The sequence below is a fragment of the Poecilia mexicana genome, unplaced genomic scaffold, assembly GCF_051168715.1.
Source record: "Poecilia mexicana isolate PSO_F unplaced genomic scaffold, ASM5116871v1 scaffold_18, whole genome shotgun sequence".
Taxonomy (NCBI): Eukaryota; Metazoa; Chordata; class Actinopteri; order Cyprinodontiformes; family Poeciliidae; genus Poecilia; species Poecilia mexicana.
In genome coordinates this window covers 12,382,303-12,398,382 of record NW_028263387.1, presented here as the reverse complement: position 1 = coordinate 12,398,382, position 16,080 = coordinate 12,382,303, and positions in this window count along the sequence as shown.

The following is a 16,080-nucleotide window of genomic DNA, read 5'->3' as shown; positions in this document are numbered from 1 at the left end:
CATTTTCTTTTATTCTTTTTGGGGCTGTGTCAGTATTTCGGTAAATAACAGGCGCTAGAGTTGAGCAGAGTAATGATGTTGGAATGGAAACTCGAGGAACTTCCTGAGGAATTTAAAACGTGCTTCACAGACGAACCGGAGAGGGAGATTTCAATTTACTGATCTGGGTTTGCTTCACAACATGTTTGCCTTTAGCGATTGCAACCTCTGCCATTTCTAAAGCGTGACACAAACCTCCATATAAGTAAAGTGCACTGCAAAGAGAGCTCTGAATTGGCCAGTTATTGGTGCAGAGGTTTTGAAATGTTAAATATGTTAAATACTTCAAAATCAGTAAACATTTTACCATCATCCAGTCCCAGTGTTTAATGTAAAATGAACTCTTTTGAGCTTTATATCGTGCTTTGATGTTGTTCCCTCATTAAAAACATATCTGCACCGTTGCTTTAATTCTTTCATGCATGTTTAAGGAATCCTTGACCCTCCTGTGGTAGCCATTCGACTTGCTCCCACGAACCGTCACGCGCTTCTACAAAGAGCCAAGAACAACATAACGAGAAGCACCGTTGTGATGATGCGTTGAAGGCGGAGTCTTGGAAGGAGCAGCAGCTTCTTAAGGAGGACAATTTCAAGGTATCATATTAGGAAGTCAAATTTCTTTTTAGTTATGTTCATAGACAAGGCGAAGGTAACACAGTTGCTTGATTGTGCTAAAAGATGCCACTATTTGTCTGAAATAGACGGTTAGGCACCATTAGAGTATATTTGGTGTTTGAACTATGAATATTGACAGGTGTGAGCATCTTAAGAGGGATCTCAAGTATTGACCGATTTCACCTTCATTTGCAAAGGCAGATGAGCAAATACGTTTCCCAACTGTAATTGTGTGGTTTTAAAAGTGTAATTTTCCATTAAAAGAAAAAAACATGGGCAAATGTAACCTTCTCTTGGCATATTACAGTATTGTTTCCCATGGATTTGAAAAGTTTCAGTTTTAGTTGTTTCCAATCAACCTAAATGGAGGCTTCATCTGACGAACCGTTGGCATTTCATCAGACTGGGGACTTTTTTTTTTTCACTTTTCTATAAACTCATGTCATTATGACATCTTTCTATTACAAGTAAGGGAGCTGGGAATGATGGCTTCACTTCAAATGATCTATCTCTTCCATGCAAGGTTTAAAATATTTGACTACACCAATGGAAAGGGGACACTGTCGCTCCAGTAACTTTTTCATTTGATAAAACAATCAGTGGATTTATTCCATCCCTGTGTTTACATAGTGCTGGCTTCATCAAAATTCTTCTCTATTCACTCCTCCGATAGACCAGACGTCTTGGGAAAATTACAGGTTTCGAGCTCTCCTTCACATAAATGACTGGTATTATGGTGATGGCAGTGAATAAACAGGGGTGTGGGTGTAGAAATGGTGGATGGGGACAAATGGAGGGGCAGGATTACTTCAGAGACATCAACTTCCTATTCTTCCCACCGCCGGGAGCGTGAACTGAGAAGACACTGATCAGAAACCAGCCGTTCCCTCAGCGAGTCCGGCCAAATCATGCGCCATCTGCACTCCATCTCCACACAGGAAAAACGAGATCCAATTATGGGATCGAGCAAAATGCCTAAATGATGCAAGTCATTTCTCCAGTCTGGCCTGGGGAATTGTTAGAGCCAGCTGGGAAGGACTTGGTGGGAAGCAGGTAAACCCCCTTTGGTGTCCTAACTCCGTTTCCACCTCTTTGCCCTCCTCTGCCTTTTGCCTGCGCCACATCTGGTTTACAAAGCCGACAACGAGCTTTTCATTGCTCCCGTTCACCTACACACGGGCAGCTGCAATTGTTTTCCTCCTTTGACTCGTGCTTTGATTGTGCTTCCTCAGCAAACTACAAAGGAAACTAAATAAAGAAACCCTGTTGCCCTATTATCGTCACATAAGAACGGATGTACAATCAGTAAGACTTCCACAAGATGGATGGGCAGTTTGGAAAAGGAAAAAAAAAAGAGAGAGAGGACTCTCTTGGTGCTTCCATCACTAAATGGATGGATGCGTTTCTCCATCTGCGAGGAGTTTGTAAAGTTCAGGAGTACATGAGTCGGGTTAAAGGTGGCTGATCCTTGCCTTTTTCCTCAGGAACTTGATGTAGGCAGAAGAGTCACTTGCTCTTCTACAATCTTTCACTTACTAGACACACAAAGAAAAGGAAAAAAACAAACTAAGAACTCCCATGAGAACACACCAGCTGTAGTTACAGCAGTTTATCATACATTATCTTTAGTCAATACACCAAACTCAAGTGTTACAAACAAAATGCAAAAGAGAGAAGTGACTGTACAGGAAAGGTTTTTTTTTTTTTTTCCTGGGAATTTGTCTCAGACATGCTCATATGTCCATGAGAAATTGCTTTTATTCCTCCCCAAAAAGTAACTCTTTGTCCTAAATCCTAAAAAAAAAAAAAAAAAAAAATTAGGTACTTAAAGCTGTTCATCTTGCTGATGGTGTTTTTGTTTGAGGTCTTATACAAATGTTACTTACTTGATGCAGGCTAAAAACCAGCTCTTTGGATCGCTAAGATTGCAGACCTTAAGGCTTTGGGGTCTGTAGCAAAATTCGAAAATAACTTTAAGGGATACGGATACTTTTGGAAGGTGTGCCTATTTTATTTTTTTTTATACTTCCTAATAAATGTCACTTTCTCCTGCATTGAGGGTTATTTTAAAGATCCCATCTTTATATTGAGACATTTAACAAAAAAGCTACAAAGATCCTTTGCTGAAAGTTGTTCAATGGCCGATCAATGGAATAACAACGTTTGTGTTTACTTCCCTTGTTTTGACGGGTGGCGAAAAGGCAACTTGTTGCTTAGACTCCTGGAAAGTCACAGATAAAGGTTTTGTTTTGAGAAGGTGTCCTGCTTCCACTTTTTGGCTGGAGCTGCGAGGTTTTGGCAGGCTGAGGTTTTGGTCTCAGAAAGGCAGCTGAAGGGTCCTGCATAAGCCCACCCTGATGAGAAGAGAGTCCAGTGGAGGCTTATACCTGGAGCAATAACTGGGAACAAACAGAGGGCTTAGCTGGACTCAGGCAGCAGGGACAGCCGTCCTTTTGTTGGTCAGAACTGGACTTTAAGCTTTCTCTTTTGCAAGACAAATAAAGTTTCAAAATTTTCCCCAAAACTTTGCATGATCAAATTGCACAATAAAATAAATAAATAAATAAAATAAAGTTTATTTCTTAAGACCCACTTTACTCACTCTCCAATTTTAGTAAACCAGAATCAGAATCGTTTGTAAAACGAACAAAAACATCTAATTCTAGGAGATGACTGCTTGCAGAAAGGACACCCGTTCATAGATCTTCCGTCAGCTAAAAAGAAAACAAGTACACATTTAAAGGCAACTCTGAATCCAACCAACTTTTTACCTGTATAAAAAAAAAAAATGTTTTAAACATAGTTGCAACGTAGCAATAACCAGCTTCTGTATGCTGTTTTTAAACTCGTCGCCATGGTGATTGGCTATGAAATGCAAAAGACACTGAATTAAATTGTATTAATAGCGAGAGGAGAGTGCAACAGATGCTGAGGACATTGTGATTTGAGATTATGGCTGTGGCACACGGTGTGCTTTTCAGCAGGCTAAGCAATGTGAAATGCAGAAGATGATGACATGCAAGTCTTTAGTGCAGAGCAAAAATTCAGCACTGTCTGCCTCTGCATTTAAATATGTGCAGGTATAAATTAAGGGTCTACATTATGCTGACAGTAATTATTTTTAAATCTACCTCTAAGCCATAATAGTTTTGTGGGCAAGGCTGTGCAAAAAATAACACAGACTAATGGGACAGAATAATAATAATATATATATTAAAAAAAGTACATCAGTTCTTTATCCCAGCAGTAATATTGTTAGTTTATATTCGGAAAATATAGCTGAAGTGTCTTGGGGAGTATTAAATTGTGAACCATTGCGTTTGAAAATCCATAACTGTAAATTGATTTTTAGCTTTGAATTTCAGTTTTCTGTCCGTCCGTCTTCAGTTTTTGTCTTCTGTCGCTGGAGTAACTAATAATCAGTTAAATAAACTCATAATAATCGCTCACCAGAGTCTAATAATCAGGTCATTTTCAGGACTCAGGAGAACCTGACTGCATACTGAGAATGTGAATCAGACTCAGGTGTGTTGGACCAGGGACACACCTAAAAGCTCCCGCCTCTGGCCCTCTGAGGACTGGAGTTGAATACCCGCAATCTAGAGGACTGTTTTTGGTACCATTGGGCCAAGAACTGTCCTTAAATCATGAGTGAAAACTCAGTCCTTCAGTCTTTAAAGTATAAACACCAGTTCTGCAGCAAAGATGTTTTAAGTTTAAGTTCTAGAAACATTGCAGCATCTTGAAAATAAAAATATTAAACATAAAAACAACTAACTGTAATATAATCTAGTTTAAAATTAAGGGTGCACTGATCTATTGGCCAACCGATTTACCTTAATTTTGGGAGATCGGTGATCGGCCGATTTCTACATATGAAGCCGATCTTATCCACCGAGCTCATCTGGCTTGGCAAAGGCGCAAGAATCAACCACTGTCCTCTTTTGCTCTCTGGTGAGAAAGGTTTGACTGGAAGACCAGCCCACCAAGTTATGTCTGCACATTCATAATTAACAATAGTGACTCCAGTGTTGCCAACTCAACTTTTTTTGAGTAACATTTCAGACAAAGAAATCGGTATTGGCCAAAATCGGAATCGGCAGGTTAGGTTTTTTAAAAGATCGGTAATCGGTGATTGGCCAGAAAACTGCAGTCAGTGCACCCCTAGTTTAAAACGTCTGAACAAAACAAAGAAAAATGAAATTTGATGTTTTTTGTTTACATTTGGTACAACAAGAAAAGACAGGGTAATGCAGCTCACAGTTACCACACTCAGAATTTCACACAGAGTGATTGTTTCCAAGGTTGCAAAAAAAAAAAAAAAAAGGCACATAAACAATCATGCACTGTAAATGTCAGCTAAATAAGAATGTAATTTGTAGGTCAAAGGTCACTCACACACACACACACAGCAGAAAGAGGTAAATAAAAAGATGCTGTCTCTATTTATTCAAATCGCTCTTTGTGAACAGGTGATAATATGTGTCTACGAATAAATCTCTGTAGTACAAAGACAACACGCACACACACACACACACACACACACACACACACACACACACAAGATTAACGTTCACACAGGCGAGGAAAGGAGCGAGACAAAAACTTACCTTTAGGCTCAGCTCTGTGTGTCACAACCAGTGGCTGATTTGTATTCCGCAAATCAGACTGTCGCTTATTTAAATAAGCCCAAGCACCGGCGTTTCTTCGCCGCGCAAAATTACACATTGCTCACTCCTTGCCCTTGGGTTTTTCAGACTAAAAACAGGAATAACACAAAAGATGCTTAATGTCAAATTTCACACAACAGTAAGTTGCTCTCTAAGCAGAGCAGTGAATCGTGTGTGACTGCGCTGCTCAAAAACTTTATCCCGCCAAAAAATAAAAAATAAAACAGCAGCGTCGTCTCATGTTTTCACTCTAAACTTGTGTGTGCTCTGACATGTCGACTCGAGTTTAGTGAGCTTACAAAGGTAGAGGAAAAAACTATTGTTTAGCTAAGCATGTTATAGATGTTTTTTTTTTTTTTTCTAAAATCTCCAAACTGAATGGAGGCAAAATCTACTTAGGTAAACTGAGATTTAGCCTGTATGCAGCCACAGGATCAGGATCCCTTCCTAAATTCACGTTAAAATTTTCAAAGCTGCCTCATGTTGTTATTTCTCATGTTTTCAGGTTTGTTGGCAGTGTATGCCACACTGAAGCCAGGGTTTACCGGGTTAGTAGCCTAAGGCTTAGGGACCTCACAATAGTCTATAACACAAAGAAAGAACGAGGTGCAAAGTTGAATTTTCAAATTTTTGAAGTTAAATCTACTAGGCTTTTGTCGTCTTGTTTTTAATTTTCCAACCGTTACCGGTCAGTCGGTTCCTTAGTGACGGGCTGAAGAGTAAAAAAAAAGGCGTTTTGAAATTTCAATTGATATTTGTTCATATCCATTCCCTTCATATTTGTGACGATGATTCACCAGAGAATGATGTGAAGGTTTTAAATGTTGAGCCAGCTGGTTCTAAGAAAAAAAAAAAAAAAAGTATTAAGGTTAGCTGCGCTATTCAAGGTCACTGAATGTCCCAGAGGTCAAATCCTTATTAGCTGAGTTGCTCAGGAAGTTGAGACAACTTCCTTATTCTGTTAGCCTCTCCAAGAAATCCGCGTCCCAGGGTGAGTGAATCTTCCTGGTGCAATCGGAGACCCTGCGTGGTGTTGCGTGAGATTGAGTTTTATTATTAATGAGTCGACGTTTGTGCAGCCTTTGCATGAATTTTGTAGCGTTGGCTGGTATGTGCAGTGAATCTAGTTTCTCTAACTTGCAATATTCATGCAACAGAGTTTTTCAAAGTGCAAAGTTAAAGTCGTGTGTCTTTGCATCATATTTCTTTTTTACATGGATGTACGATAGCATAATTTTCGCTGCTCAGTATTTCCACACTCGCCGTGTTTGCGTGCAGCAATGCCACCCAGAAACACAGGCGTCGTTACACAAAACCTCTAGGTATGTTTGTATTTTTAGAACTATTCAGAACTATTTCATACAGAATTACCAAACCATCAGTCACACCGACTGTAATTGAATGAACATTTATGCATTAGCAAACTGCCAGGAACCCCTTTTTTTTTTTTTTTTTTTTCCGTTGTCTTGCTTGCTTTGCTCACCTTTGTGTTCTCTTGTCATATGTGTCTTGGCACACCGAGAGGAAAATAACATAACGGAAGACGGTTCTGTTTCACTCCTCGCTTCCTGAAACTGCTTTATTATGCACCACTGCTAATAGCTTGTGACTGAATGAGTTGCCGTTTAGTCAAACTTTTTAGTGAGCTGTGTGGAAATGATGCGCAGGTATTTTAGAAAGGAAAGTGGAGAAATGGTAAGTAGAAGAAAGAGAAAATCCAACTGCGTGATTTTCTTTTATAACGTAAGGGATTTTAATTCAGACTCTAAAGCCCATCTAACTTTACAAAGCAGATTTCCTTTGAACCTGATGCGCGTAAAACTGACTAAGATGGTACCCAGAGGATTTTTGCCATTTCAAACTGACCCCAATTGCGTTTCATAGCTGAATGACTATGGGAAAAATAATATACAAAAATGTTTGGAAATTTTTTCAGGATCCCCCCCACACCCCCTAAAGATTATATTTTAAAGGCTGCAAAGCTTTTAATCTAGAACCCATTTATAAATAATGTATTCCACATTGAATTTGTATTTAAATCGCGATCCGTGCCACAATTTTACTCATCAGTTTTGTTGTTTTGACTCACTGATGCAATGCACACATGCTCAAAAAGGGCAATTTCACTACTTTTTGAACTGTAGATGACTTTGAATTCACATGAAAGTGAAACGGTGGTTTTAAAACAGGTCTGTCTACAATGCATGGGGTGACCGTGGCTCTGTGGCTAGAGTAGTCATCTTGTGATCAGGAGGTTGTAGGTTCAATTCCAGCTTCCTCCTGCCACATGTCAATGTGCCCCTGGGCAAGGTACCCAACCCCAAATTGCCCACTGATCTGCATATCAGTGTATAAATGTGTGCATGCAAATGGGTGAATGTAACTCTAGCACTTTGAGTGGTCAAAATGATTGGAAAAGCATTATATAAGTGAAGTCCATTTACCAATGCAACAGTACAAAACATGTTGCATTTAAATGATTAGAACTGGGACAAAAGTATCAATGCTCACAAACTATGCTTTAAAAAATCTGCTTTTTTGACTTGGAGAAACAAACAAGCAAGAAGAAATAAACATCCTGTTTTCTTTTATTTCCGATGCCAAAAGGTGGTGGAAGGGCCCGAGAGTAAAAATGTCATTTTTAGTACTGCAACTCATAATTATTAGAAAAGCTGCTCACAACCCAAGCAGTAAAGGGTAGTAAATTTGTACTCATATTTACAGAATTAGAAAGAAAAGATGGAGAAAAAAAAGTGGAATATTAATTTGAAATTAAATGTGGAGGAATTTTTAGTATTTCACTTATGTGGAATAACCAAACCCCTCCCAAAAAAATAACAGTGTAACCTTAGAAAATAAAAGGCCCTCCTAAAATTCAAGCTAGCTCCACTTCTGTGAAGTACAATTTTTGTATCTCTAAATTCTCTTTCACTCAATTCACATTGTAATTTAGAAAGGCAAGAATCAGGAAATTATTAAATCTTGACAGTAGCATTGGTACAGTAGTAAAATATAAGATTAGATTGATCCTGCTGAAAACCTTCTCATTGTGGGCCTTTTCTTTCAAGTCTAGGCTTCAGTCAGTTTCTAGTTTGAGGCATATCATTGAATCTTTCATGTCTGTGTCACAATTTTCAAATATGATTCGCGTAGTTGGGACAACATCGTAATAACCCCTGGAATAAAACTCCATCTTTTGATACCTCATCATAGGTGCGCACGACATCAAACTAAGCATTACTAAGCAGAGAAAAGCTCCTGGGAAAACAAACCATTAACTCTGAGAGAAGTTCATATAAAAGCTACTTTAACAACCCCAAGCAATGTGATTGTAAAGTTGAAGCAATCTGACGGTAAAATTGCCTTTTTGATTTAACTATGAAATGTTTTTTTTTTTTTTTTTGTCCTTTGTGGCACATTAGAAACTCCGATGATTGGACTAATCTGAGGGCGGTAACTGAAGGAAGTCTATTGCTGTGTTGTTTTAATGATTAAAGAGTTTAAAGCAGATTACTCTGTTAGAGCGGGAGAAAAGAAAAGATTTGTAATTTTGTCTGTTTCCCTCCCCGGGGTGTAAATGTGGTTGGAATAAATGTGATGAAAAGGTGCAGGGGTTTATCTCTGGACTTTTTCTAACACTCTTCTTCACTTTGTAGCTTAGGCCTTTGTAGCCTCAACACATGATACCCAAATGTCCCGAGTCGAGGCTTCAGGCAGGAGATGAATAGTGCGAGTGCGATGGATACCGGAGGTTTGAAGTGGGTTCCGCGCAGAAATTGATTTGTAGGGAAATCCGATTGAAGCCGGTTCGTTATTTGGGCAATAAAATAAACCTCATTCTGATTATCTGATGTGACCATGCAAGCTTGGAAAAAAAAAAAAATTACGAAATGTAACCTTTTCACCCAGATACACATTGTAATAATCTTTAATGAACAAAGAAGACTTTTTTTTGTTATTGTTGTATTAAAGCAAAAACAATGAGAGGGAATATTTTCAGATGATCTTTTACCTTCTTCAAAATCAGAAAATTGCATCTACTAAAATTATTATACCCTTGATAATGATAAAGTCATTCTTTGCAAGCTCCTGATGTTGATTCATAACATCTGGGTTTAGGGGAGGCACACCTACTCTATCTACGGTTGTATTTTAAGGCAACACTTTGAATATATGTACTGCCTCCACGCGTTGCATTACAGGACACATAAGACATAAGCTAAGATGTGAGAAACATTATTTTTGGCCCCATATAATTCGTTCTTGGATACAATTTCAAATAGAAGCAGCATTTGGACATCCAACCATCACACTGTTCAAGAAGGCAACAAGCTCTGTTTTGAAAAGATAAACATGCTTTGAAGCAAAAAAAAAAAAAGATAAAACTGTATTATTATCCACAGTGAAAAAAAAAAGCTGTATTGGTTATGGGTCTAAAGGCCACTCAGAGAGGAAGAAGCCTTGACTTCAAAAGGAAGAAAGAAGACCTTAGCTTATGGACACTCGTTCCACTGACTGATGAAACTAAAAAGTAATTGTTTAATCGTCATTGGTAGAAGTTCCTAATCAATAACTAACTAATAAGCAAGGGCATCATGTGAATATCATGTGAAAGGAAGGTAAAACTTGATCAAATAGATGACATCTTGAGGAAACAACATTAAGTGGACATTATTTAAGCTAAACCTTGCACACAAACAGGTTTTCCCAAATGGACAATGACCCATACAGCAAAGAGCAAACAGCCAAATAGCTACTAAGTGACTTGAAGACCAAAAAAAAAACACACACACAAAAAAAACATAGTTTTTAGATTGGCTGAAGCCACCTTCTTCTCAGTCCAATAGAAAAGACAGAGAGGAGGGCAGACTTGAAGAGGTGTGTGTGAGCAAAATGTCTCACCAAGTCAGACTCACTCAAGAGGCAGTTCTTTAAAAAATGTTAAGAAAATCGCAGCTAAATAATTCGGATCCCTCAGTAAAAATATTTTCAAAACGTAGCCGTCACCACTTGATTCAATGGCGTGAAACAATTATTTGTGTACTTGGACCTATTTGCCACTTTAACCCTGTGAATATTTCCAATTCTATCCCTTCTTATAAAACAAGATGGCTAGAGACTAAAAGTCTAATATAAAGCTGTTCATATAATATCTGCAACCAAGTTAGACTCTTTTTGACTGTTTTTTTTTCATGAATTTGCTGCAGTGCATCTGCAACTTTACTCTTAATCCAAACAACCTGAATAAAGTTGAAATATTCCCCTGCAGAGAGCATTGTTCAATATTCAGCATTTTTTTCCCCCCCACATAACACTGCACCAAGTTGAATACCTAACATTGATTCATGAAACCTTTACTCCTGTGGAGATAAAGTGCTGTGAAAATATGCCCTAGTATGAATACTTTAACCTTGGCTTTTTTTTTTTTTTTTAAATCTTTCCATCTGACAATTTAAAACTATTTTTTTCTTTTTACAATACCTATTGCGTGACCCTTAATATCTGAATGAGGACGACCTCTGGCCAAAAGAAGTTAACTCTGCATTGAAAAGTTAGAAAACAGTTTGGAGGCTTGCTTTGCTTTGTTTTACACAAACGGATGCGTATCTTTAAGCGTTCAAAAATATCTATATTTCTTAGAACATTACATTGGAAGACATTCTGGTTTTAAAAAAAGCACATTGCTGCGTCAGAAGGATCAAACTATTTGTCTGCTTTGAGCACACGGCACAACCAAGAAAGTTAGTGAAAAGTAAGCTAGAGAAGAAATAATCAAATTTAGACAGAAAAGTGGTGAACACTCATCGTTTCAAGGTGTACATCAGTGGTTGAAGAAACTGTGATTGGAATAAGAAATTACACAAAAGCAATAGTTTCATCTGGTTTTATTAGACCCGTAGCTTGTCAAAATGACACGACATTTTTACAGCGTGGTATGGATGAGTGTTCAGCCTCCTTTACCCTGCTGCCTCCAAGTTAAATCCAGCCCAACCAGTTGCCTTCAGAAGCTAACGGAGTGTGCGCAACGCGTGTAAATAAGTGCAGCTTTGGGCTCAGAAGGTCAGGGACGAAAGTTGTGGAAAAACCCAAAGCCCTAAACATCTCATCGAGAACTTTCCAGGCCGTCATGACGGTGGAAAGAGTACGACACACCTGCAAACACGAACATCTACTTTGGGACGACCCAAAGCCAATTAAGAACGCGCCGCGGCAAGACTTGGAAATTGATTTTCACAGATGGCCACCAAGTCTGGCTGAGCTTGAGCTTGTTTGCAAAGGGAAACGAGGAATACTTTGACTAAGAGCAATCCTGCAGAAACTGAAAATGATGATTTCATTTAAATGCTTGAAAATATCTAAAGCGCAAACGCAAAGCAAACATATTTTGTTTTCTGTACGCTTACCAGCGTTGGTGGGCGAATGACTGCATTTGGCGTGTAGCGCTGTGGGGTAAAGCACTGGACATGTACAGTCAAGTTACCATCAGACAGCCAATATATTTTATTGTCTTTATAAAGAAAACACAACTGCTGTGAATGTGGATTTTTTTTTTTCTTTTTCAGAATATAAGTGAAATTCAGTTGTATGGATGGACCCATCAGCTGTAAAGAGACACTACAATGACATTTTCATTTTTGGTCTCATGAGACACTTGACTCAAGTGAGAAAGGTTTTTCACTATGACACTCGAGCTGGCAGAAAACTGGCTCATTAGCAGCAATTGTGACATTTTCAGATGCATGAATGCAGACAAAAGTGTTTTTTTTAACTACTTTGATGAAGGGATTCATCACAAAGAGCTTCCAAAAAAAAAAGCACTGATAATACTAAATATATTTTAGGGCAATCACAAAGTAACAAAATGTTTTTTTTTTTTAAATTTAATTTAATTTTATATTTTAAAACGGAAATTATAGCGAGAACATCAGTGAGTACTTTGGCTGTGCCAACACATTTTCGAAAAACGACGAAGGAAATGATCCATTAGGAAACATTTTGAGTAAGATGCAAAAGAAGAAAATAAACTTTCGATCAAGTCGAAGCAAGATATTTATAAGCACTATAAAAAAAATTGCGTTTTTCCACTGTGTGGAACTAAACCAAACTAAACTTTTCTTGTTTTACTTTAAATAGGATTAGCACATTTAGTTGCATTTGTTAAATGCCAGAATATTTGAATATGGATTTTTCAAAAAACTATTATTTTTTTTAAAGTATTGATATGTGCTTTAACGGGAATGCCCATCAAAAAGTAGAAATAATTCAACAGTGATTATTTTCCTCACACTAGCAATCAAAACAGTTGCTAGCTCATTTAAAAGCAGCATCATTATTTCTCCCCAAAAAGTAATTAAATATTAGGTAAAATTGGTAAATTTGAACATAGGATGATAATCACAGAAAATTAGTAGCTAAGGGAAGCCTCTCTAAATATATTTGGATTTAAGAAATGTCTATATTACAGAAAGAAAGGGCTTTCTGTATGTGATATCATGTTTACTCCATTCATCATTATGTTAAGTTGAGCACAATGGCAATTTTTTTTTTTTTAGTAAAATTTCACTAAAACTTTGAGAAAGAGAAAGAGACGCAAAATCATGGAAAACACTGCCACCTCCGAACAGTCCCCATCTCTCCCTCATTATGACTGTTCCTATCAATCCATTCATTTGGAGATAATTAAAAAGTTGCCAAAATAACAGGACTCAAATCTGCAGGCCAAAGCCATTAAAACACTTTCTCGCTCTCCCTCTGCCGGTGCAGCTGCCAAGCGAGGTGACACTCCAAAATGGCCAGCTGTTATCAGCGCACTCCATACCAGTTGGTCTCAATGCTTTGGAGAATTTGTTTAATAAGATCCCCCACTAACACCACCCCAAAACCCAACGTTTCCTTCCCGGGCAGGCGTGCCAAAAAATTCCAGGCATACAGCGGATAAGGGAGAGCAGGAAAGCCCGACTGTTGCAAGAAAAAGCACTCAGAGTCCCTCCGTTTAATGCGTGCCAATCACAGCAGAATAAGAGCAGCATAAAGAGTTATTGCTCATAGGTTGTGCTTTTTTTTTAAGACGCTGTTCTCAAGTGTCAACTAAAGCCTGGTTGGAGAGGGAAAAACATAATAAGGTAGATTTAGCGGCAAACATGATCCAGGGACGTTCCTTTTTAACTGGAAACTACGTTAAGTGAGAATGATCTTCAAATAGCAATAATTAATCAGGCTGGGCTACCTCGAGGTCAGAGCGAAGCCGATTAAAATGTTTTTTCTTTTTTATTTCAGTCTCTTCAGCTTGTCATGCGTTTTTGTCTTTGTTTCCATTTACCCTTGTGCCCTTTTTTAAATTTTATTTTATTTTAATGATTCAGTGCCATGAACGCGAAACAAAATTGCAACAGATTCAGGAAAGTACGGAAATAGAAAGAATGAATGAAAGGATGCAAGCGTCTCGAGTGCAACAGGTCAATTGGGGAGGTTCGTCCTGTTGTTGCTGATAGTGTGAGAACACATTTTTAATTTCATTTTTTGCTATTATGTTTTAATCGTCACACAGTTAAATACTCAGCTATGTGAATACTCACAGAAGGTATAAAGATAAAACTGCATTAAACTGCAGTTTCTTATAAAAAAGATTTTCTTTTTGTTGTTGTTTTTTTTGTTTGTTTTTTTAAACCGTCACTATATCCTGACATTATATGATACGGATAATCTGTAAAAATATTGAGCTTCTCATTCTCATCCTTGTAGTCGATAACCCGCTCACGGTCAAAAACAACCAATCAGAGCTTCCGACCACTAATCACCCTCGTGTAAATGCTGCTCACACCCTCCCCCTTGTTCTTTGCAGCTACTTTCCTACAACTAAGACCGTTATAAACGCACAGGCTAATAAGCATGGCCTCTGATGACGACGGATGAATAAGTTGTCTGGAATGAGAAAATTGTTTGACCTTTTTTTTGGCTCTGACTGACTTGGCGCTAAAGCTGTTCTGTTTTAGACAACAGAAGAAAATGAACAACACAGGAGACTAAATTTCTATACATCAGTTGAAAAGCATTTCAAGACTTCAGATCAACAAAAACTGAAAATAAGGGTAAACTGATAATATATTTAACAAATGTCACCGTAAAAGCTAAACCAGTTGATATTTGACTTTGGATGTAAAGATGCAGCAGCAAGAAAAGTTGAAATTGTGAGTGTATATTCAGCAAATCCTTTCTGGGTGGAGGGGGAAACATATCAAAGGGTTGCTCTCCTGAGGATGCAATCAAAAAATGCAAATCCAAGTAAACTCCCCATCCTGATGTAATTTAACTGTACAGAGGGAAATGGATAATGAGGAAAATTCAGCGCACACGTTTCCACATTTTGCATATGCTTTTGTGGAGACGCTCATGACACGAAACGTAGTTTTTGCTAACTGGAATTAATTGTCTTTAGCACATGGCTCGCAGTCTAATTAGCCGAGGGGATATGCTGATTGCGTTGATGGCGCGTCGTACAGGGTCAGGGGTGGTGTAAGTGAGTGCTTTAAATGCATGAAATCCTGGGAAATCAAGATAGCTTTTTGTCCTCTCCTTACTGCCTCCAATCTGGGGTTTTAACGTAACTGTTACTGCATCCCACCCACTTCTCTGCTAGCTTAATCACAGGACAGAGTTGGGCATATTTGTCAAACAATGAAAGAAAAACGATGAAAAAGCAGAAATGGTTGTACCTTAGCACAAACAGATCCCAATCATTTCGTCCTGAAGTCCTTAGAAGACCTTTTAAAATCATTATACGGTTATTACACCGACCGAGACGGCCCAAGTTATCAGCTCCTCTGACAGCCATTTACACTGCAGTATTTCTGCTACTTGTAGGCAAATGTGACACTCATTTGAATAACTCACACTTGAATAACTCTCTGGTCAGAGTTTAGCATTTAAAGCCACATTAATGTTTTCCTGTGGTGCTTAAATCAGGAGACATCTGGCTCCTGCTCTTTGCCAGGCTGCGCAGAAAAGTTGCTCTTCAATAGCTTCACAGCTAAGAAAAGATATCAGTTTAAATACAAATTTAAAAAATGCCGTGTTTTTCGGATTATAAGTCGCTACTTTTTTTCCCTACACTTTGAACCATGCGGCTCAAAGCCCGGTGCGACTTTTCTGTAGATTTTTCTTCAACCACCAGGGGGCTCTTTAGCAGGAAGTGAATCACTGGAAGTCAAAATTGGAAATCAAAGAAGAAAGTGCTAATTTTCATGTAGAACAAGCACATGCTAGCACCAGGGACGAGCGGCGGAGATACCGGCGGCTTATAGCCCGGTGCGCTCTACAGTCCGGAAAATACGGTAGTTATGGAACGTTCCTAAATGTCATTTAATTGGACTCATTACAGGACATTTCAAGCTCCGTCCATTGATTTTCCTATACATATTTATTCATGCAGGGGAGCTGTGGCCAAACGTAGACCCTGAACTCACCAGTCAGTCACAAGGCAACATGTAGCGGAGGCTCTTTAGGAACAACTCACTAAAAAGCTGGTCAAAACTTTGGCTCCCAAACGTCTCCTCAGATTTTTTTTTGCATAAATTACTAAAATGCTTAATATACGTCACTATGAGGGGAAAAAAAAAAAAAAAAACTATATAAAATGGTTATTTACATGGAACATCATCAAAAAGTGAAGCAACAGCTTCTTGAAACAAAAGAAGAGAGAACAGAGTGCTACAAAATAATGTATAAGATGTGACTAAAAGAAAAGACCCATCAGAAA